This window comes from Hakea prostrata, chromosome 5, assembly GCF_041222555.1.
Source record: "Hakea prostrata isolate BN-2017 chromosome 5, UWA_Hpros_2, whole genome shotgun sequence".
In the NCBI taxonomy this organism is placed as follows: domain Eukaryota; kingdom Viridiplantae; phylum Streptophyta; class Magnoliopsida; order Proteales; family Proteaceae; genus Hakea; species Hakea prostrata.
Window position 1 is genome coordinate 47,060,850 of NC_142604.1, and position 21,895 is coordinate 47,082,744.

Here is a 21,895-nt window from a genome sequence, read left to right on the forward strand (position 1 = left end):
GACAACGTGGATAGCATCCAAGAAGTCAAGCCTCTGGTTGATAAAACGCTAAAGTAATCCCTTCGTCTGCAAAACTATGGATTCGTGTTGTACCCGGTTGGAATGTGACAACATTGTCAACATGATGGAAGTACTAAAGAGGCAATACGGCTACCAAAAGTCTATGACACTATGGAGAGAACTGATTAGACTGGCAGACGAAGGAGAAAATTTTGTTTTTATTAAGGCTGCATTGGAGATATTTCCTTTGGACGAGGAGTTGCATATGGCTCCGCAAATTGAGATTGTTAAACAAATTTATGAAAAAGAGCTTAAACAAGCTTGAACTACATTCCATTTGTAACTTTATGAATACAATTTTTTATGTTTTTATCAAGTGTCAAATTTGTAAAGTGATTTATCATATTGGCCACCAGATGAATGTTGTCAATGATACAAAGGTTTAGAAAAAAAAAACAAGATAAGTTGGTCTGATTCCATGTTATGAATGTAATTTGTTAGTCTCCCAACTTTATAGGGAGACTAGTAGAGATGGGAGTTATATTAGAATTTAACTTATTGTAGAACTCTTATTCTTTTCAATTTAAAGATAATGAAACTTCACCCCATAAGATAATTGGTTGGGGTTTTTTGTTTGTGAATGTTTATGATAAATTTAACATGGTTTAGAGCAAGTTCGGTATATCTTCGTCAAGAAGAAAGGATCCATGCCAAAAGAACAAGGGAGACTCGACGGATTGATCGAACTTAGCAATCTTCTAGTCCATGACAAAGAAAGATCCACAATGTACCTTAGCATGGATCAGTGCTGCCCAATCACAAGCAGCACTTGCAAATCTCAGTGTTGTAAGAAATTATTGAGAGAGGGTGCTATTGTTGCCCTTAGAATGAAGATATCTGAATTGAAGCTATTAAACTGGCTAGCTGGGACAACAAGGAAAGCATTGAAGGCGTCAAGTCTCTGGTTCAGAATTGGCTAGGCACAATCCCTTCGTTTGCAAACTTGTGGATTCATGCTACCCAGTTGGAAGACAACATATCGAAGAAGATCACAATACTGAACGACACAATGAAAGTTAATAAGAACTCTATACTTCTATGGAAAGAACTAATCAACTTGGCAAAAGAAGCAGCTGACAAAACCCTTTTGCTAAGGCACGCTCTGCAAATATTCCCTTTAGACGAGAACTACGTCTGGCTCTGAAATCAGTCATTGTTGGCTCCAAAAGAGAAGCTCTCTACGGAGCCTAGCATTTGGATAGCAAAGGCAGAACTTGAAGAGGCAGAGAAGCAATAATTTGCAGCACATACTCTCTTTCTTAGAAAGGGGGCACCGAGAAACACTTGCTGCCGAAGCATACGTCTGCCTAAAGAAAGATTCTATCATTACTGTCAAAGCAATATACAATCAAATATCCAATTGTACTCTGAGAAAAGATGCAATTGCATCTCGATATAAAACTGTTGTTGCTGTTTAGAACACGAGAGTCTCGAATTTGTCTCCTTGGAGATGAGGAGTCTTGACAAATTTGCTGTTTAGACAAGGAGTCTTGACTCCAATTGTCTAGTAACTGTGACTTGTGTGCTTCCAAGAGAACTGCCAAGCGATGTAGACTATCATCAACATGCAAGTATGTGGAGATAAAAATGGGTTTAGGTAGTTATCCTGGTTAGATAATGTTGCTTCAATCTAAAAAGTAGCAACTGTAGCTAACCCTGAAACTCAGCACTGTTAAAAGTGGCTACACACCACAAGCAGCAGCTGTAGCTAACCCTTGACCTTCATCACTCCATAGCCATTTGCTAGGCAGCAAATCAAATTGATAGACCTTTGACAGGTCTGAAAATGAACAAAAATCACCAGAAGTCCATCCATGAACATGATCCATCCTCAAAATGGTGGAAACGATTTCTATCTCTTACAATTATCTTGTGATTATATAGTTTTGATATTAGATTTATCGAGGAGTGACAATCACCACAGATACGAAGGTTCTTGACAATTCGCAATGGGGATCTTGGGTAAGTGCTAACTAAGCCAAAAGCAATAGAAATCTTCTCGCTATGAAAATGCAGGGCACTTTCTCTTTCTTCCTCTTCCATCTTAAGCAAGACTTGGGTAGTGTCTGGTTTGTAGCCAGCAACTCTCAACTTCTCTGCCATCTCTTCTAACAATCAAATGGATCTCTCTAGCTCTTGGATGAGAGTCATCTTCAACAAGAAATTCATGAATCATCCCATCTAGCTCAATCCAACTGCATCCAGGATCCTTTCTTATTTCAAACTCCTTCATCATTAGTCTCACCTCAGTAACAGCATCCCAGTTTCCCAGAGAGGCATAGATATTTGATAGGGCAACGTAGCTTCCACTGTTATAAGGAGCCAATTCCATGAGACGTTTAGCAACACGTTCACCCATCTCAATATTGCAATGAATCCTACAAGCACCAAGCAACTGGGTTTGACTGGCATATTGAGTATATATTCCTCAGCTTCATTAAGGTAGCCAGCACGCCCTAAAAGATCAACAATGCATCCATAATGTTCAATCTTGGGTGTTATTCTGTGGATTTCAACCATGCGATCAAAATAGAATCGACCCTCATCCACTAACCCCGCATAGCTACATGCAGTCAACACACCTATGTAGGTAATATCAGTAGGAACTATTCCAGATTGTTCCATCTTGGAGAAATAGATCTAGAGCATCCTTAGGCTGACCATGCATTGCGAGTCCCACAATGATAGCATTCCAAGTAATAGTACTCCTTCTAGGCAGCCTCTCAAATACCTCAAGTGCTAGCTCTATGCTCCCACACTTCGAATACATATCAATCAAAGCAGAACCAAGCACATCATCCATCTTGGTTTCGTTCTTTATTGAGTAAACATGAACCCATATACCCATATCAAGAGCCCCCAATCGAGAGATTGCCGGAAGAACACTAACTAGAGTAACATAATTTGGGTTTACATTGGTCAGCTGCATCTCCCGGAAGATCTCCAAGGCCTCCTTGAAGAATCCATTTTGTGCATACCCAGCTAAAATTCCATTAAAAGATACTACATTTCTTTGGGGCATCTCATCAAACAGCTTCCGAGCAGCTTCAAAATCCTCATGTCTCATACACCCATCCATCATCACATTATACAAAACTACAATCCAGGTTGTGAATATTTTATTCCCTCATATATATTTTTGTTTTAATCGATTGAATCCTCCTTCCTGAGAACAATCGAGAGCTGAATTCGTAGTCTTTGGTCTTCAATTGAATAAAATTTTGTTACCTTAATATTTTGATGAAATAGCGGTGGTTTAATTCTGAAATCTGTTACATGTTTTTCTTTTGCTTAATCAATTATTGATGAGAATTACAAACATGGCCGCAGGCAAAAATCGATTATATCTCATCTAGCATTTGATCATTGATTCTGAACATTGTTCTATGGGGCAGGGATGATTTTGGTCAGGTGTTGGTGTATTAGAAATCTTTATCTTAGGTAATAAATGACTAATGAAAATTCAATTTTGGATCTCTGTGTTTTTTAAATATAAATGGGTGTCAGTGCTTTAAAGTACAATTTGCTCTTATTTTTAATTATTGTTCCCCTCCCTCCTCTATTGAGACCTTCTAACCAAGTTTTGTAACGGTACAACTTAACAATGCCCTTGGTTGGTGGTGACCAACCAACCATATTATCATTTTTTGTCAACCAGTCATTAGAAATGAGGTAAGAATTCTCAAAATAATAGAAACTGTAGAAAACTCCACAAAATCATTATTAGCAAACCTTAAAGCTTCTTCCAAAAGCAAATAAACATTGTTAAAAACCAGCTCATTTCTAGCACGCCATATGTATCACATTATGAAAGTAGCAAGTGAAACTCGATTTTGAGCAAATCTTTTGTCATTGTTGAAGAGATTGTCCCAATTCTTGATCCACTGGTGTATAGAAGAAACACCTTCAAGAGGGAGTGAGGAGGCTACATAAGAACCAAACCAAACTGCATGGGAGAACCAACTAGTTCTTAATATCCACATGCATAGACTTAGGGATTTTAAAATGTGATCTCACATAGTTTATTATAGGAAGGGTCGTTGACTTAATTAGAACTTCTTTACCTTAGTTGGGTAAGAAACAGGGGCGGACCTAAAAGGGGGTCGAGGGGGCCATGGCCCCCGAATTTTTGTAAATTTTAAACAATTCCTTTAATTCGCTGTTTGGTTACATGTTTCAGTTTTTTCAAATATCTAAAGTTTTTTCAAATCTATAGAAATGTCACTATTCCCCCCCCCCAATCTATGGAGTCATAATTTATAAAATTAAATGTTTGGTTGTGGAATGAAATCTATGGATTCATCTTAAAAAACTATTTGATCGACGTGATTTTTGTGAATGTGCAAATGTATAGCTTTTTTAAATGTAATTTCTAATTAAAACTAACTCCTCAATCCCTATTTATTCTCCCCTCTTTTCTCTCTCATCTTTTCTTCCTATTTATTCTCTTATGTTTCTATAAACATGGGTTCAAGTAAATTTTAGAAAAAAAAAAATCTTATTAGATATTCAAAAATCAAAAACTAACTCTTCAATCCCTATTTATTCTCTCATCTCTCCTCTTTTCTTCTTATTTATTCTTTTCTCTCTCTTGGGTTAAGAAAATTTGGGAAAAAATCTACTCCACAATTAGGTATTCTTTCTCTTTGTCAATTTATCTATCGTTTATCTTATATGATTCATTATTTCTATTGCAATTTTCAATTTTGTATTGTGATTTGAAAAAAAAATCTACTCCACAATTAGGTACTCATTCTCTTTCTCAATTTATTTATGGTTTATCTTTTTATCCATTTTTTGATATTCTTTTTATTTGATTTTATATTCTGTGTTTCTTTATTTCTTCTACAATTTTTCATTAATTTGATTTTGTATTGTAAATAAAATGTCTATATTACTAGGTAACTAATTACTATTAGTTTGCATCTTACCTAAAAAAAAAATTTGGTTTATATTTCTTATCAAAGAAAATTTTGGCTTGCATCTAACTTTTTAGGGTTGAAGTTATGTATATATATATATATATATTTTTTATATTGTTGATTTAATTTTACCTATATTTTGTCGGAAAAAAAATATCATTATCAATAATTTACCTTTTTTTTTTTCAAATACCTATGGGCCCCACAAAATATATATAGATCTATTCTTTAATATAATAAAATAATTTAGAGGTGGGACCTCAAATAGGTCTTATAAGGGCCCACACAATATGTGTGGACAAAAAAGCATTAGTGCTTTCCCCAACGGGAAGGTTATATGGCTTTTATTCTTCGGCGGTTCGGCCCCCCTCAATATTGCATCCTGGGTCCACCCCTGGTAAGAAATGACTTTTTCCACTCCTATAGCTTAGTCACGATTCTATCTTTTACATCACAAAAAGTTACTTTTTGGATAATCAAAAATCTATAAGGAGAGTTGGTAGGGTGGTAAGATTCATACTTTTAAGTGGAGAGATCATGGGTTTGACTCTTGCGGATGAAAAAGCTCTCTCTGAGGATGTAATCAAGGTGCGTGCAGAAAAGCCTAATCTCAAGAGTACGAAAACCAATGAATTGCTTGGCCAAAAAGAAAGCAATCGTTGTAAAAAATTAAATGAGAAATACTTTCACCGGGTTCTAATTTTGATGCCCTAAACATCTCCTCTATCCATTCCCATTAAATAAATGTTATATGAAACTAGTCTAATGCAACTCATGACCATTTTGACCCATTGGCTCACGAATCCAAGTTTGAGCACGAGTCTCTTAAACAAAATCCAATTAACTCAATCATATCGTCGCATACCGAATTTAATTGTCATAAGCTGGTTGGGGCTATTTTTCTACTTTCTTGTAATAAAATGAAATAATTCATGAGCAAACAAGGATACATTTTTGGGATACTATCAAAAATGTACTTGTCCAGAATGAACACGGGTTGAGATTGACTCAATATGTGACACGGTCGAGAAGCTTCTTGATACTTTGAGAGAACATCTTTGGGACAATCTTGGCCAAAATGGAGCACAAGTTGATTGGTCAAAAGTGATCTGCCATTTCAGCATCATTTAATTAAAAAATGAGGCAAACATAATCATGAGAATTTGTGGCCTAATGGCCATGACCACCGCGTTTTTGTGAGCACAACTGCCACCCATACTGCCTCAAAGAGACTAGTACTCTAAAAACATAAAAAATTGTATTCTTAAAGTTACCAATGGAATTGCGGATTTCAAACTTTTTTAAGCTTCTCTTTGATGAATTTGTTTAACAATCTCAATTTGCAGAGTTGTACGCAGCTCCTCGTCTAAAAGGAATACTTTCGATGTAGTCCTAAGAAAAACAATTTTTCTTCTTCATTTGCCAATTTAATCAATTCTCTGCATAGTGTCATAGACTTTTGATTGTGTCATATTGCCTCCTTCAGTACTTCCATCATGTTGAAGCACGAATTCATAGTTTTTTACGGACAAATGGATTGCTTGTAGCACTTTATCAACTAGAGGCTTAACTTCTTGGATGCTGTCCTCGTTGTCACTGCAAACCAATTTAATTGCTTCCATCCACATATCCTCATGCTGAGGGCAATTGGGCAATGGTAACAGCCTCTGTTTCTTGCAACACTAAGATTTCCAAGAACTATTTCAGATTGGGCAACACCAATCCATTCTAAAGCACATTGTGGATTTTTCTAGGTCATGGACATAGCGCTTGAATTTTCCCAAACCCATCAAGTCCATGGGATCATGTAGAATTTAGAGCCCTTACCCAATTTGATCCCTAGAACGTAGAAACTTTCAAAAATAACTCTTGAAGAACTCCAAGAACGCAAACTCCTGGATCCTGGTGCCTTCGCTGAAGAAGAAAACAAACTTTATCTCAGAGCAATTTTAGACACTGTTAATTTTATTGATCACTTAAAATACTAGCACAATCTCACGGGTTTTTTGTCATATATTTTTTATGTTTAAACATTTTTGTTTTCCAAGAGAAATTGTTGTTAGAATTTTTCATGGAGCTTTTTGTTTGTTATATTGAATAGATTCTCAAATATAAATAAATAAACTATATAAAATAAACATTTACAACTTCAGTGCTTTTAGAACTAGATAATGATGGCTGACTTCAATCCAAATCAATTTCCTCTTGCTCTGAGAGTGGGGAGTGGGTTGTGGTCGCTGATTGGAAGGGTTGTGGGAAAAACATCCTCTATTGTGCACGACATTGCCAAGGCGGAGCCAGGATTGAACATTGGGGGCCGGGTTGTGGGAAAAACATCCTCTATTGTGCACGACATTGCCAAGGCAGAGCCAGGATTGAACATTGGGGGCCAAATATACGTGGGCCAATGCGGGGACCCACTGTAAGTCCCATTTCAGAATATTTTATTATATTTTAATGTGTGGGGTCCAGTTAAAAATTTAGGTAAATTAATAAGACAACTAAAATATAGACACAATTATAAGTAAATTATAAAAAAAAATTAAAATAAAGTAGGGGCTAAAATTGTGGGAGAAATTATAGGATAAAAGATAGATTCGAAGTCTATTAATTAAATATGGGATAAACATTCAATTTATCATATATTAATTAAAAAAATCAATGATTATGATTAGATATAATAATGTTAATGGCAGAAATTTAAACATCCAACTAATGAAACTAAAAATATAAATTGATATTAGTAGGAATAGAAACTTTATGAAAAAGTTTAGGGATAAAAATAAAATAAAATGATTACGATTATATATGAAAAAAATTAAATGATTACAATTCCAATGTTTGCTAACTACTCCAATATTGTGTGAGACATGTCAAAAAAAAAAAAAAAAAAAAAAAAAAAAAGAAAAAAAAAAGAAGAAAAGAAAGAAGAAGAAAAGAAGAAGAAGAAGAAGAAGAGAATAAGAAAGGAGATTCATGATAGAATAAGTAAGAATGAAAATGATATGGGGAGAATTCATGGATCGTGATTAGTTTTTAATTAGAATTTGACATTTTATTCCTTAAAACTAAGGGTTTAATGATAACCATTAGATAATGATTAAGAAGGACATTTGTACCCATCATCTTTATCTTAAATTTTTATTTTTTTTATTTTTGGAGGGGGCCAAATGATGGTATTTCACACATTAAGGGAGAGAAATAAGGGGAAAATATAGGAATTTTTAAAATTTCAAAAAATTCGGGGGCCATGGCCCCCTCCGGCCCAACGTGGCTCCGCCTCTGGACATTGCACATATATACCAAATGGTTGGCCAAGAAAGCAAAAGCAAATACAAGATTATTGAGGATTTTAAAATTAAGCTTTTAATCTTAGTTTTCTATTTGGTACAAAAAGTACAAAGTTGTGCACAACAGAGGATTTTTTTTTTCCAGGGGTTGTGGTGGTTTGCGAGGGATAGGAAAAAGATGGGCAAAGAGGTTCTCCCTTCACCTTCCTAAGGATTGAGCATGAAAGGGTAATAAATGAGGGTAATTAAGCCATTTTACTGTCCAAAGGACACTTAGGTCATGTTACACTCCCACTAAACAAAAAATTCTAATTGTGGATAACTTGTAGTTTTGAAAGTAGGTGTTATATTATTTAGATCATAATAGTAGGTGTTATATTATTTAAAACTATGTTCTTTTATTTGGCCAAAAGATAAAACTATAAAACTATGTTCACCCCAATAATAGTAAATGTTGTATAAAAAACCCTAAAAAAATTATAAACAATTAACTGCAATAGAAGAAAAATCTAAAGTTAAAGAAGGTGGAATTGTTGAACCAAAAAGAGAGAGGAAGGAATTTCAATAACACCATACCAGCACACAAGTTAGAATGACAATATCTGTGTGCAAGAAAGTGACCATTGAATATATAACAAGAGAGTTCGCGTTGAACTTGAATGCTATGTGATGAACACATTTATGTGTAATATCTTAGAGCATAAAACATGCATTTTACACACTTAGAGTGGAGTTACTTTGGGTTTTATGTTGTTTTGCCAATTTTATGAATTTTTAACTATATCCCAGTATTTCAATCTACAACTAAAATACAAATTTTATGCGGTTCATTTATGTGAAATATTTGGAGTTTTAGGTATGAAATATGCAATTTTACACGTCAAAAGTCCGTTCAAATTCTCAAGTGCGAAAATAAGCATGATGGACTAGAGATGCAATTATGAGCCAACTTGAAAATATCTTAGAAATAAATAAGCCTATTTTGATTTATGACTTTTAAAAATAAGATTATGATTTTTATTTTATTTTACTTTGCTGTTATTGAAAAATGTATGGGAACCACAACTAGTCAAAGATTAGAATTTTTTATTTTTTTTAATAGATTTTCTAAAAGATTTTATTTATTTCTCTAATTAGTTTTTTCTCTCTCTCCCTACTTTCTATTCCTTTCATTATTTTATTTTATTTTATTTTTCCTTAATTAATCTAAAATCACTTTTGTAAATATATATATACATACTACTATTATATAAAAACACCTACTCATCTTTCTCCGCAAATCTTTTATTTGACTATTATATCCCTCATTTTTATTCAAATGTCATATTTTGTCCATTAATTTTCTTATCTTTTTTTATTTTTCCTTATAAATTGTTGGTAACCTTTGTAAATTTTCATTTCTTTTAATTTATAAATTAAATTAAAATTATGAAAGAGAATTTCCTCCTACAGATTTTCTTCTCTTATATCAATCCTTAATAAAGAAAATATTGGTAGATTTTTAGAACAAAGCCATGAGCTTCACGTAGCCTAGCCGGAATTCTCATCCTATTTTTTTTATTCTTCCGACGGATCGGGTTTGATAAATGAACTGGTTGGTTTTTTTTTTTTTGTCTCGCTCCAATCAATCAAATTTTGAAAACAATAGATGAACTCAACTCAAAATTAATTAATTTCTTTGTGCAGAAAAGTTACAAATATGTAAATTCAACTAATGTCTAAGCAAATCTTTAAAGACAAATACAACCTCAACACAGTTTGCAACCGTGATACATAAAAGTTTGCAACTCAACACAGTCAGTTTACAACCTCAACAAAAAATCATCATAGCACAACACCATCTTTCTTCTTGATAAAAGCAGGTACCGGAACTCAACTTGGAAGGGGGTGAAATTTGATCCCGCAAAACAATAACACTCATTAGTCTTCGCCTTGATATCCTCCGACAATCTGTGGTTCTCCATAACAAGCACAAAAGTTAAAATAGCAATATATGTTTGCAAGAAAGTGACCATTGAATATATATAACAAGAGAGTTTGCGTTGAACTTGAATGCTACGTGATTACGTGATACACATTTATGTGTAAAATCTTAGGGCATAAAGCATGCATTTTACTCACTTAGAGTGGAGTTACCTTGGGTTTTATGTTGTTTTTGCAAATTTTATGAATTTTTAGAGCTTGAGCGAATATTTAGAGTTTTTTGTATGAAACATGAAATTTTACACGTCATGAGATCCGTTCAAATTCTCAAATGCGAAAATAAGCATCATTTGGAGTATGATGGACTAGAGATGCAATTATGGGCCAACTTCAAAATATTTTAGAAATAAATAAGCCTATTTTGATTTACGACTTTTATAAATAAGATTAGGATTTTTATTCTATTTTACTTTACTGTCATTGAAAAATGTATGGGCCCACAAGTAGTCAAAGATTAGAATTTTTTTATTTTTTTTAATAGATTTTCTAAAAGATTTATTTATTTCTCTAATTAGTTTTTTCTCTCTCTCCCTACTTTCTATTCCTTTCATTATTTTATTTTATTTTATTTTTCCTTATTTAATCTAAAATCACTTTATATGTAAATATATACACACACACTACTATTATATAAAAAACACGTACTCCTCTTTCTTCGCAAATCTTTTATTTGACTATTATATCCCTCATTTTTATTCAAATGTCATATTTTGTCCATTAATTTTTCTTATCTTTTTTTAATTTTTCCTAATAAATTGATGGTACCCTTTGTAAATTTTCATTTCTTTTAATTTATAAATTAAATTAAAATTAGGAAAGAGAATTTCCTCCCACAGATTTCGTTCTCTTATATCAATCCTTAATAAAGAAATATTATTCAAAATTAGATATTATATAAAATAATTCATAAATATTGTTATTTTAAATGCAACGCGATTTAATCCCTAATAAATAACTTTTGATTAAATTCTACCATCCTTTTTTATCAATTCATCCACTCTATAATATTCTACCGGGGCAAAGAACTTTAGATTAAAATCAACCATCCTTTTCTATCATTCATCCCATGTCTATATTCTAAAATCAAATTCTACCATATCATGTCATATTATTTGAATATAGTTTGAGATAAAAATCTTGAAATTTTTTAAATATGTTTCTTTCTTAATAAATAATGAAATAGGGTACAATTTGATAAATTCATAAAAGGTAATTAAAAAATAATAACATTCCACCTTTTTTACAAAAAAATCTATTTATTAATATAATTTTATATTTATAGAAACCAAAATTGCGTCCACTTAAATTCTTACGTGTAACAGTATCATATCCTTCTTGTAATTGTAATTATGAGATTGTTTTTTGATGCGTTAATGATTGTATGAGACCAATAGAAGCAGATTATGGGATGAAGTTGGCTGCTTCATGTGCAATCAAAACTCCTTGAGTGGGTTTACTAACTTGTAAAGTCGCATTTGTATTGTGATTGATTCTAGAAAACTAAAGATACATTATTGTATTTATTCCCTCAGTCAATAAATATCTCAAGCGTTAAAAAAAAATTTACTTGCATGTCATTTTTTGAGAATTACATATCATGTTTTTCATTTGTCAAACTTAATATAGTTAAAAATATTATACAATTTAAACAAAAAATAACCTAAACGGTATATGAACAATATAATTTTATGATTTGGAAATGAAATCCAATTTAAAAGTTTTACGATCAACATAAACTTACCAAATTAGTTTTCTCCAATATCTCAGTCTTTGCATTAGAAAGTTTGTCACTATAATTCTTTTTCATATCATTCTCAAATTTGTATTTAGAACGAGAATTTGAAACAAATAAACCAAAAAATGTGTAGGGAGGCTATATTAAACTCCATTTGTATTTATAATAAGATTCTAATCAATAATGCAAGATACATGACTATTATTCATCATTAAAATGTCTTATAATTGTTGTTTTAATGACACTTAGCTTGCATTTTGTGTGAGTATAGTAGTTACTATTTTTCATGAAAAAAATGTGAGAAATTATGAGTTTTTAATATAATGGATTAAGATAGGTTTATTCATTTATTAATTAGAAAAAGGTTAAATATCACTTACCTCCCCTCTTAACTAGCCAAATAGCACTTACAACCCCTCTTAGTTGAATAATATCACTTACCTCTCCCCCCTTATATAACGAATTTATCAAACACCCATCAATCATCACATTATACAACTACAATCCCATGTTGCTTCCTCTTTTCCGTTATTGAGTTGCTAAGACAATTAACATCAGACCCATCAACATGAATACTTGAATCTTTTAGGGCCTATTTGGTTACATAAATCTAGAGATTTCAAATCTCTGGATTCATAAATCTAAGAATTATTACCCTTTTGGTTGTAAAAATCTCTAGATTCATGAAATCTAGAGATTCACCTTTTTACACTAAAAACGTGAATATGTAAATTTATGGGTAAGTGGTGAAATCCAGAGATTTCAAAAAAGTTATACATTTGCACATTTATAAAAATCACATCGATCAAATAGTTTTTTAGGATGAATCCATAGATTTCATTCTACAACCAAACATTTAATTTTATAAATTATGACTCCATAAATTTGAAATCTATAGATGTTTGAAATCTCCAGATTCATGTAACCAAACATGCCCTTAATAAATCATCACATTCAAGGCTCTTGTTGAACAATAAAAATAAAATAAAAAACCTCCTTCATGAGGCCACAAACCACGTACAACCTTACAAGGTTACTAGCAATAAACTCATCAGATTCTAACCCACGCTTCACTACTTGACCATGTATTTGCATTCCTTCTTCAATTTTGGCCATCATGGAATATGCTTTTAACACAGAAGGAAAGGTAAAGCGATTGGGTGAACAAATTCATCAAGAAGCATTCTACAAAAAATGATCAAGACCTCTAATGGGTCATCACTATCGGAAAAAAGCTCTAACGATGGTGTTCCAAGAAAATTGCAGAAAGTAAATAACATAAAGTAAATTGCAGAAAATTAAATGGAAACCTTAACCAAAGAGAGGCACGACTATAAGCATCTCTGATCAAGGATCCAGGGGAAGGGAGAACAATAAATAATACTGAAAGTAAATCCTAAATTAAGAATATGGAGGGATAGATAGAAACAAGAATGGAGGGAAGAGAGAAGATTAATAAAGAAGGTTACTTACTTGTGAACTGAACAAACGATTCGAATCTCAACCAACCCTAACAACCAGATCTAGATCTAGAACAATCTAAATCTGCAATTGCTAGACCCATAGAAAAACGAATCTAAAAACTTAAAACTTGAACTTGAATTGCATTACATAAAAAAATTAAACCTAAACATTCAATTTAGAAATTTAAATCTTACAAATGCAAGCAAAGAAAACTAGAAAAAGCCTAAATAAACTGAAGAAAGAAAAAAGAATGCTTCTACTAAGCTCTAGAACACATTCCACTTTGATGGAGTATGCTCTCCTTTTATAGAGTTTGCATGAGATATCATGCACTGCTGAATTTGAATAAAACTCAGCGTTTCTATCTGACTCAGCCAATTAGGGTTTTGATATACTAATCGTGCCAACTTAGAGAGATCAGATGCATAATCCCACCATTGGATTTGAGGTTTAAGTAGTCATGAAGCTCTCCTCCAAAAATCAGCACGATCGAACATCGGATGACCATTCGATGAAGGGTTTGATCGAACCTGGACAAAGGCATTAAAAAAATGGGATTTTTGCCTCTTTCTTCTCTAAATATAATTCTTTTTCCTCTTTTTATTTCTTTAATCAAATCACAAATAGGAAATAACATATTGACATATTCAAGGACTCTTTCTCCATTTGTACTCTCTCAATAATATCTATGTATTTTTTTCCTGATAATTTAAAATCTCAGCCGTAGATCAAATTTGTCTTTTTTATCTCTTCAATATTTCGGAGTTGGCCCATAATCACACATCTCTAGCCCATCATGTTCCAGATCAGACCCATTTTCTCATTTTAGAATTTGAATGGACCTCTTGATGTTTAAAATAGCATGATTCAAGCCCAAAACTCCAAGTATTTGCTTAAATCTTGAAAAGTCCTAAAATCTGCAAAAACAACTTAAAACCCAAGATAGCTCCATTCTAAGTTTGTAAAATGCAATGCTTTATGCCCTAAGATTTCACACTTAAATGTCCTCATCAAACCGATCAGGTAACGATCCATTCTTCACCTCCTATTTTGTTTTGTTGTTTGATTTACGTTTATTATTGGTCCTGTTAATCTGCAATACGCTTCCATTCCCCTTTTTTTTTTGTTAATCTTTGATCTTATGTACTATGAGCTTTGCATTGCTGCCAATCTTAACCGTCATTTTTGAGCATGGGATCTAGCTGGGTGTCTTCTCCGAGGACCAACCTTACATCCAACATCTGGGGAGGATCAGCCATGGTTGAGTAGTGAGTTATCAAATATCGATCCAGTTTAAGTGGGACCTGGTGGACATTCTGAATGCACAACAATTGGGCTCCAATCAGTGTTCTCCAATTGAATCTAGTTCAATTCAAGCTAATCAATTTATAACTGTAACAAACGTCTGGGTTTTGCAGCCCTTGATCCAGCCCATCTATTAAATCAATATCGCCTATATGGGGATTCAAAAGCTTGTTCCAGACATTCATTGTTGGCTTCCAATTGCCCATTTCTAGTGCCATGCACCTCAAGCAAGTTCAAAATCAACACAATTCATCAATCATTAGGCTTGTAATTGGGAATTATTTTGGTATAACTAATTTTAGATATAGTTGTGCAATACACCATGACCATGTGCTTCGATATTAATAAAATTTGATTAAATAATTTTTTATTAAATGATTTGCATCCATAGTTTATCTTGGTTAAAATTCTCATTCCATGTAGAATGTCTTGTATGGTTGTACAATTTTAACTCTTAGATAAAAACATCAAAAAATTGTATTCTCTAAAGTTACAAATGGAATTGCGGATTAAGCTTGTTTAAACTTCTCTTTGATGAATTTGTTTAACAATCTCAATTTGAAGAGATCTCGCAGCAATCGTCCAAAAGGAATATCTCCAATGCAGCCCTAAGAAAAACAATTTTTTCTTTTTCATCTACCAATCTAATTAATTATTTGCATAATGTCATTTGGTTGTGTCGTATTGCCTCCTTCAATACTTCCATCATGTTGAAGCACGAATCCATAGTTTTTTTGCGGACGAATGGATTGCTTGTAGCGCTTTATCAACCAGAGGCTTGACTTCTTGGATGCTGTCTTCGTTGTCACTGCAAGCCAATTAAATCGCTTCCATCGATATCCTCATGCTGAGGGCAATGGAGGGCAATGGTAATAACCTCTGTTTCTTGCAACACTGAGATTTCCAAAAGCTATTTCAGATTGGACAGCACCAACCCATGCTAAGGCACTATGTGGATCTTTCTGGGTTATGGACTTAAAAATTTCCAAGTCCCTGACAGATGGCGGGCAAGGGATATCCAGTATTCAACAAGCGAATAAATGTTTTCCTCACACGAAAACCAACCACCATAGATATGCCAAAGGGAGAGCCAGAGATTGCGCTTGAATTTTCCCAAACCCATCAAGTCCATGGGATCCTGCACTGGATTCTTCCCTTGTGCAGATATCCATCTCTGGGGGATCGATGTTTTTTTTTTTGGAAAAAGGTAGCTTTGTATAAATAACGGAAACAAAATAACATACGATAATAGGACATCCCATCTACATCATTTCTGAGTAACCGTGCAAGGTCATCAGAAATGTTAGGAGGGAAGAAAATAACACAATAGTCGAACTGTTGCGAGAGGTCTCGAATGTCTGCGACTAACTCTTGAGCAAACCAAGGAATGCTATACTTGCCCCATACCATTGCCACGACCGAGAATCCGCCACCCGGACACGGGATAGGCTAAATCGGATGCTTGTTGTAAGCCCGAAGGATCGCCTAGCTCCATTACCAATATATTTGTTTCAAACAGACGCACAGCATAGCGCTCCCCGCATCTCGGAAACAGCATACCCACCAATGGCGGACCGAATAGATCCATCACAGCACGAGATCCACCCATTCAGGAAATCCATTTACCGCCCTGCCCCGGAGCTGAAATTTCACCTAATCTTCCATCGGTGGAAAGGAAGAACCACGGTAGCGGGGGAATCAATCACCATGCAAGTGCACCTTGAAAACCTATTTCGAACATCACTTAAAATATGTTGGAACGGCTTCAGCTACAACATGACCATTTGAAAACCACATTATTTCTTGCTGCCCAAACCGATAGACAAACACCCAAAGTTGAACTTGCGAATGCGACAACCAAATCACCACCGCGAACCCTCCACAACCCATCCGATTCCTCACTCCAAGAGTTTCTCGAGTATAAACAAACCCGTGGACTTGGAGAAGCTAGACCAAACAGCAATAGAAAACCACACCCAAGAACAGATGGTCATGAGACTCATCCAGATGCACAGACAGAATTCCCCACCCCAAGTTATTACCTTGTCAATGTTGGAGACGGAACACCACCGAGGCAATAAACGAAACCCGATGACCACCATAACCCAGCCCAGTGCACAAACCAAAAGAAACCACCCGCCGTCCCCAACGCCCACGATAGATCATTTGTAGGGCTAGAGAGCCATTGGAAACCAAGGACAACCAGAAGTGTCCCCCCACTAACAAAGGATGCACTACGGCCAAGCTCTAGTATTTATGATGGTTCAACACCGCAAACCACTCAGGCACCGCCAGGCACACAGAAGAGTCCCCAACCACCGATTCAACACAAAGTGCCCCAAGATGATGATACGAGCAACAAGAACCAAACGCCGGAAAGGCCCATTCCATTCGTAGACCCAAAACCAAGCCCCCCACAACCGCGCAAACAGGGCAAGAGACCGGGGAGAGCTACCCCAACAAGAATCGAGCAAAGTGACTCCAATTGATTAAGACACCCTAAGAATAGGAATGACATTTAACCAACGAGCGATCCCCCGCCGATTTAATAAGAGACGGCACCATGAGAGAGAACGGTGGTTGCGCTTATCCATTGCAGAAGTCAAAGCCCCTTACTCAATTTGATCCCTAGAACGTAGAAGCTTTCGAAAATAAACCTTGAAGAACTCTTGAAGAACTCCAAGAACGCAAATTCTTGGATCCCTGGTGCCTTCCCTGAAGAAGAAAACAAACTTTATCTCAGAGCAATTTTAAACATTGTTAATTTTATTGATCACTTAAAATACTAGCACAATCTCACGTGTTTTTATTCCCTATACATTTTTTATGTTTAAACAATTTTGTTTTCCAAGAGAAATTGTTGTTAGAATTTTTCATGGAACTTTTTGTTTGTTATATTTGAATGGATTCTCAAATATAAATAAATAAATTATATAAAAGAAACATTTACAATTTTAGACCTTTAAGAACTAGATAATGATGACTGACTTCAATCCAAATCAATTTCCTCTTGCTCATAGAGTGAGGAGTGGGTAGTGGGTCGTGGTCGCTGATGGGAAGGGTTGTGGGAAAAACATCCTCTAATGTGCACGACACTGCCAGAGCAAAGCAAGGATTGAACATTGGGCGCCGAATATACGTGGGCCAATGCGGGACCCACTGTAAGTCCCATCTCAGAATATTTTATTATAATTTGATGTGTGGGGTCCAAGTTAAAATTTTAGGTAAATTAATAAAACAACTAAAATATAGACACAATTATAAGTAAATTATAAAAAAAATATATTAAAATAAAGTAGTGGCTAAAATTGTGGGAGAAATTCTAGGAAAAACGATAGATTCCAAGTCTATTAATTAAATATGGGATAAACATTCAATTTATCATATATTAATTAAAAAAATCAATGATTATGATTAGATATAATAATGTTAATGGCTGAAATTTAAACATCCAACTAATGAAATTAAAAATATAAATTGATATTAGTAGGAACAGAAAACTTTATGAGAAAGTTTAGGGATTAAAAAATAAAATGATTATGATTATATATGAAAAAATTAAATGATTACGATTCCAATATTTGCTAACTACTCCAATATTGTGTGACAGTGTGAGACATGAAAAAAAGGGGAAAAAAAAAAAAAAACGACTAAAAGAGGAGATTCATTAGATAATAAATAAGAATGAAAATATGAGAGAGAATATAAGGAGAAATTCATGGATTGTGAGTTAGTTTTTAATTAGAATTTTACGTTTAATTCCTGAAAACTAGGGGTTTAATGATAACCGTTAGATAATGATTAAGAGTGACATTTATACCCATCATCTTTAGTTGAAATTTTTATTTTTTATTTTTGGAGGGGGCCAAATGATGGTATTTCACACATAAATTGAGAGAAATAAAGGGAAAATATAGATATTTTTAAATTTAAAAAATCCAGGAGGCCATGGTCCCTTCTGGCCCCAATGTGGCTCCGCCTCTTGAGCCCATATATACCAAATGGTTGGCTGAGAAAGCAAAGCAAATACAAGATTATTGAGGATTTTAAAATTTTAAAATTAAGCTTTTAATCTTAGCTTTCTATGTGGTACAAAAAGTGCACAGTTGTACACAATAGAGGGTTTTTTTCTTTCCAGGGTTGTGATGGATTGCAAGGGATAGGAAGAAGATGGGCAAAGAGGTTCTCCCTTCACCTTCCTAAGGTTTGAGTATGGAAGGGTATTAAATGAGGGTAATTAAGCCATTTTACTGGCAATGGACACTTAGGTCATTTTACACTCCCACTAAACAAAAAATTCTAATTGTGGCTAACTTGTAGTTTTGAAAGTAGGTGTTATATAATTTAGATCATAATAGTGGGTAAAACTATGTTCTTTTTTTTTGGCCAAAAGGTAAAACTATAAAACTATGTTCACCCCAATAATAGTAAATGTTGTATAAAAAACTCTAAAAAAATTATAAACAATGAAATGCAATAGAAGGAAAATATAAAGTTAAAGAAGAATGAATTGTTGAACCAAAAAGAGAGAGGAAGGAATTGCAATAACACCATACCAGCCCACAAGTTAGAATAGCAATATTTGTGTGCAAAAAAGTGACTATTGAATATATAACAAGAGAGTTCGCGTTGAACTTGAATGCGACATAAAGAACACATTTATGTGTAAAATCTTAGGGCATAAAGCATCATTTTACACACTTAAAGTGGAGTTACCTTGGGTTTTATAATTTTTTATTTTTTAATAGATTTTCTAAAAGATTTTATTTATTTCTCTAATTAGTTTTTTTTTCTCTCTCCCTATTTTTTATTCCTTTCATTATTTTATTTTATTTTATTTTTCCTTAATTAATCTAAAGTCACTTTTGTAAATATATATATACATACTACTATTATATAAAAACATTTACTCCTCTTTCTCTGCAAATCTTTAATTTGACTATTGTATCCCTCATTTTGATTCAAATGTCATATTTTGTCCATTATTATTATCTTTTTTTTTCCTTATAAATTGTTGGTACCCTTTGTAAATTTTCATTTCTTTTAATTTATAAATTAAATTAAATTAAATTAAAATTAGAAAAGAGAATTTCCTCCCACAAATTTCGTTCTTTTATATCAATTCTTAATAAAGAAAATATTATTCAAAATTAGATATTAAACAAAATAATTCATAAATATTGTTATTTTAAATGCAACGCCGATTTAATCTCTAATAAAGAAATTTTGATTAAATTCCACCATCCTTTTTTATCAGTTCATCCAATCTCTATAATATTCTACTAAAAAAATCAAATTCTACCATATCATGTCATACTATTAGAATATAGTTTGAGATAAAAATCTTGAAATTTTTTAAAATATGCTCTTTTCTTAATAAATAATGAAATAGGGGACAATTTGATAAATTCATAAAAGATAATTAAAAAATAATAACATTCCACTCCTTTTTACCGAAAAATCTATTTTTTAATATAATTTTATATTTATAAAAACCAAAATTCCGTCTTCGTCCACTTAAATTCTTACATGTAACAGTATCATATCCTTCTTATAATTGTATTTATGAGATTGTTTTTGGATGTGTTAAGGATTGTATGAGACCAATGATTACTCTAATAACCTAAACAAGTCTATATGAACAATATAATTTTATGATTTGGAAATGAAAACCAATTTAAAATTTTACGATCAACATAAATTTACCAAATTAGTTTTCTCCAATATCTCAGTCTTTGCATTAGAAAGTTTGTCACTATAATTCTTTTTCATATCATTCTCAATTAATATTTAGAACGATAATTTGAATCAAATAAACCAAAAAAAATGTGTCTGGAGGCTATATTAAACTCCCTTTGTGTTTATAATAAGATTCTAATCAATAATGTACGATACATGACTATTATTCATCATTAAAATGTCTTGTAATTGTTGCTTTAATGACACTTAGTTTGCATTTTGTGTGAGTATAGTAGTTACTATTTTTCATGAAAAAACTGTGAGAAATTATGAGTTTTTTAAATAATGGATTAAGATAGATTTATTCGTTTATTAATTAGTAAAAGGTTAAATATCATTTACCTCCCCTCTTAACTGGCCAAATAGCACTTACAACCCCTCTTAGTTGAATAATATCACTTACGTCTCCCCTTTTATCTAACAAATTTATCAAACACCCATCAATCATCACATTATACAAAACTACAATCTATCTTGCTTCGTCTATTCCGTTATTGAGTTGCTAAGACAATTAACAACGACCCATCAACATGAATATTTGAATCTTTTAATGAATCATCACATTCAAGGCTCTTGTTGAACAGGAAAAAAAAAAAAACCTCCTTCATGAGGCCACAAACCACGTACAACCTTACAAGGTTGCCAGCAATAAACTCATCAGATTCTAACCCACGCTTCACTACCTGACCATGTATTTGCATTCCTTCTTCAATTTTGGCCATCTTGATATATGCTTTTAACACAGAAGGAAAGGTAAAGCGATTGGGTGAACAAATTCATGAAGAAGCATTCTACAGAAAATGATCAAGACCTCTAATGGGTCATCACTATCGGAAAAAGCTCTAACGATGGTGTTCCAAGAAAAACAATTGGGCTCTTCCATCCGCTCAAAAACAAGACAAGCACATTTGAGGTTACCATTATCAGCAAACGTGCAAAACTGAAGGATTTCGGCAGAAACAAAAGGATCGTGAATTCGACCAGTTTTGATCTTCGAGGAATGAAGTTGTTTTAAATCCCTCATGTTTCTACAAGTTTTGATTTCATGGGAGATAGAAGAGGAACGGTGGGGGGAAGAAAGAGAAGATGGTGTGACAAGGGAAGAGTCTGGAATCAGGAGCAGCATAGTTGAATGGTGGAGAAAGACCGTTGAAAGAATTCCAAATTAGTTGAGAATACACTTCAACCTTTGGATTGGAATCTTCAGAGTATCATTGTGGCGCCCGTTGCAAATAGATAATAACGTTAATGCCGTTAACGGGCCACAAGCTTCACAACAAATGAGCCGTTAACCTTCCGTCACATAGATTTTAAACCTAAATGGCTAACTGCCTCTTAACGGATCTTTTAATGGTAAAAACAAAAATGTAAGCCCTGTTCTTCTTCTCCCCCTCTTT

General features: G+C 33.4%; 1 pseudogene; it reads right to left on the reverse strand.

Moving 5' to 3' along the window:
- Positions 1-1,857: 1,857 nt before the first annotated feature.
- Positions 1,858-21,624, reverse strand: LOC149016187 (pentatricopeptide repeat-containing protein At5g48910-like; annotated as a pseudogene).
- Positions 21,625-21,895: the final 271 nt, after the last annotated feature.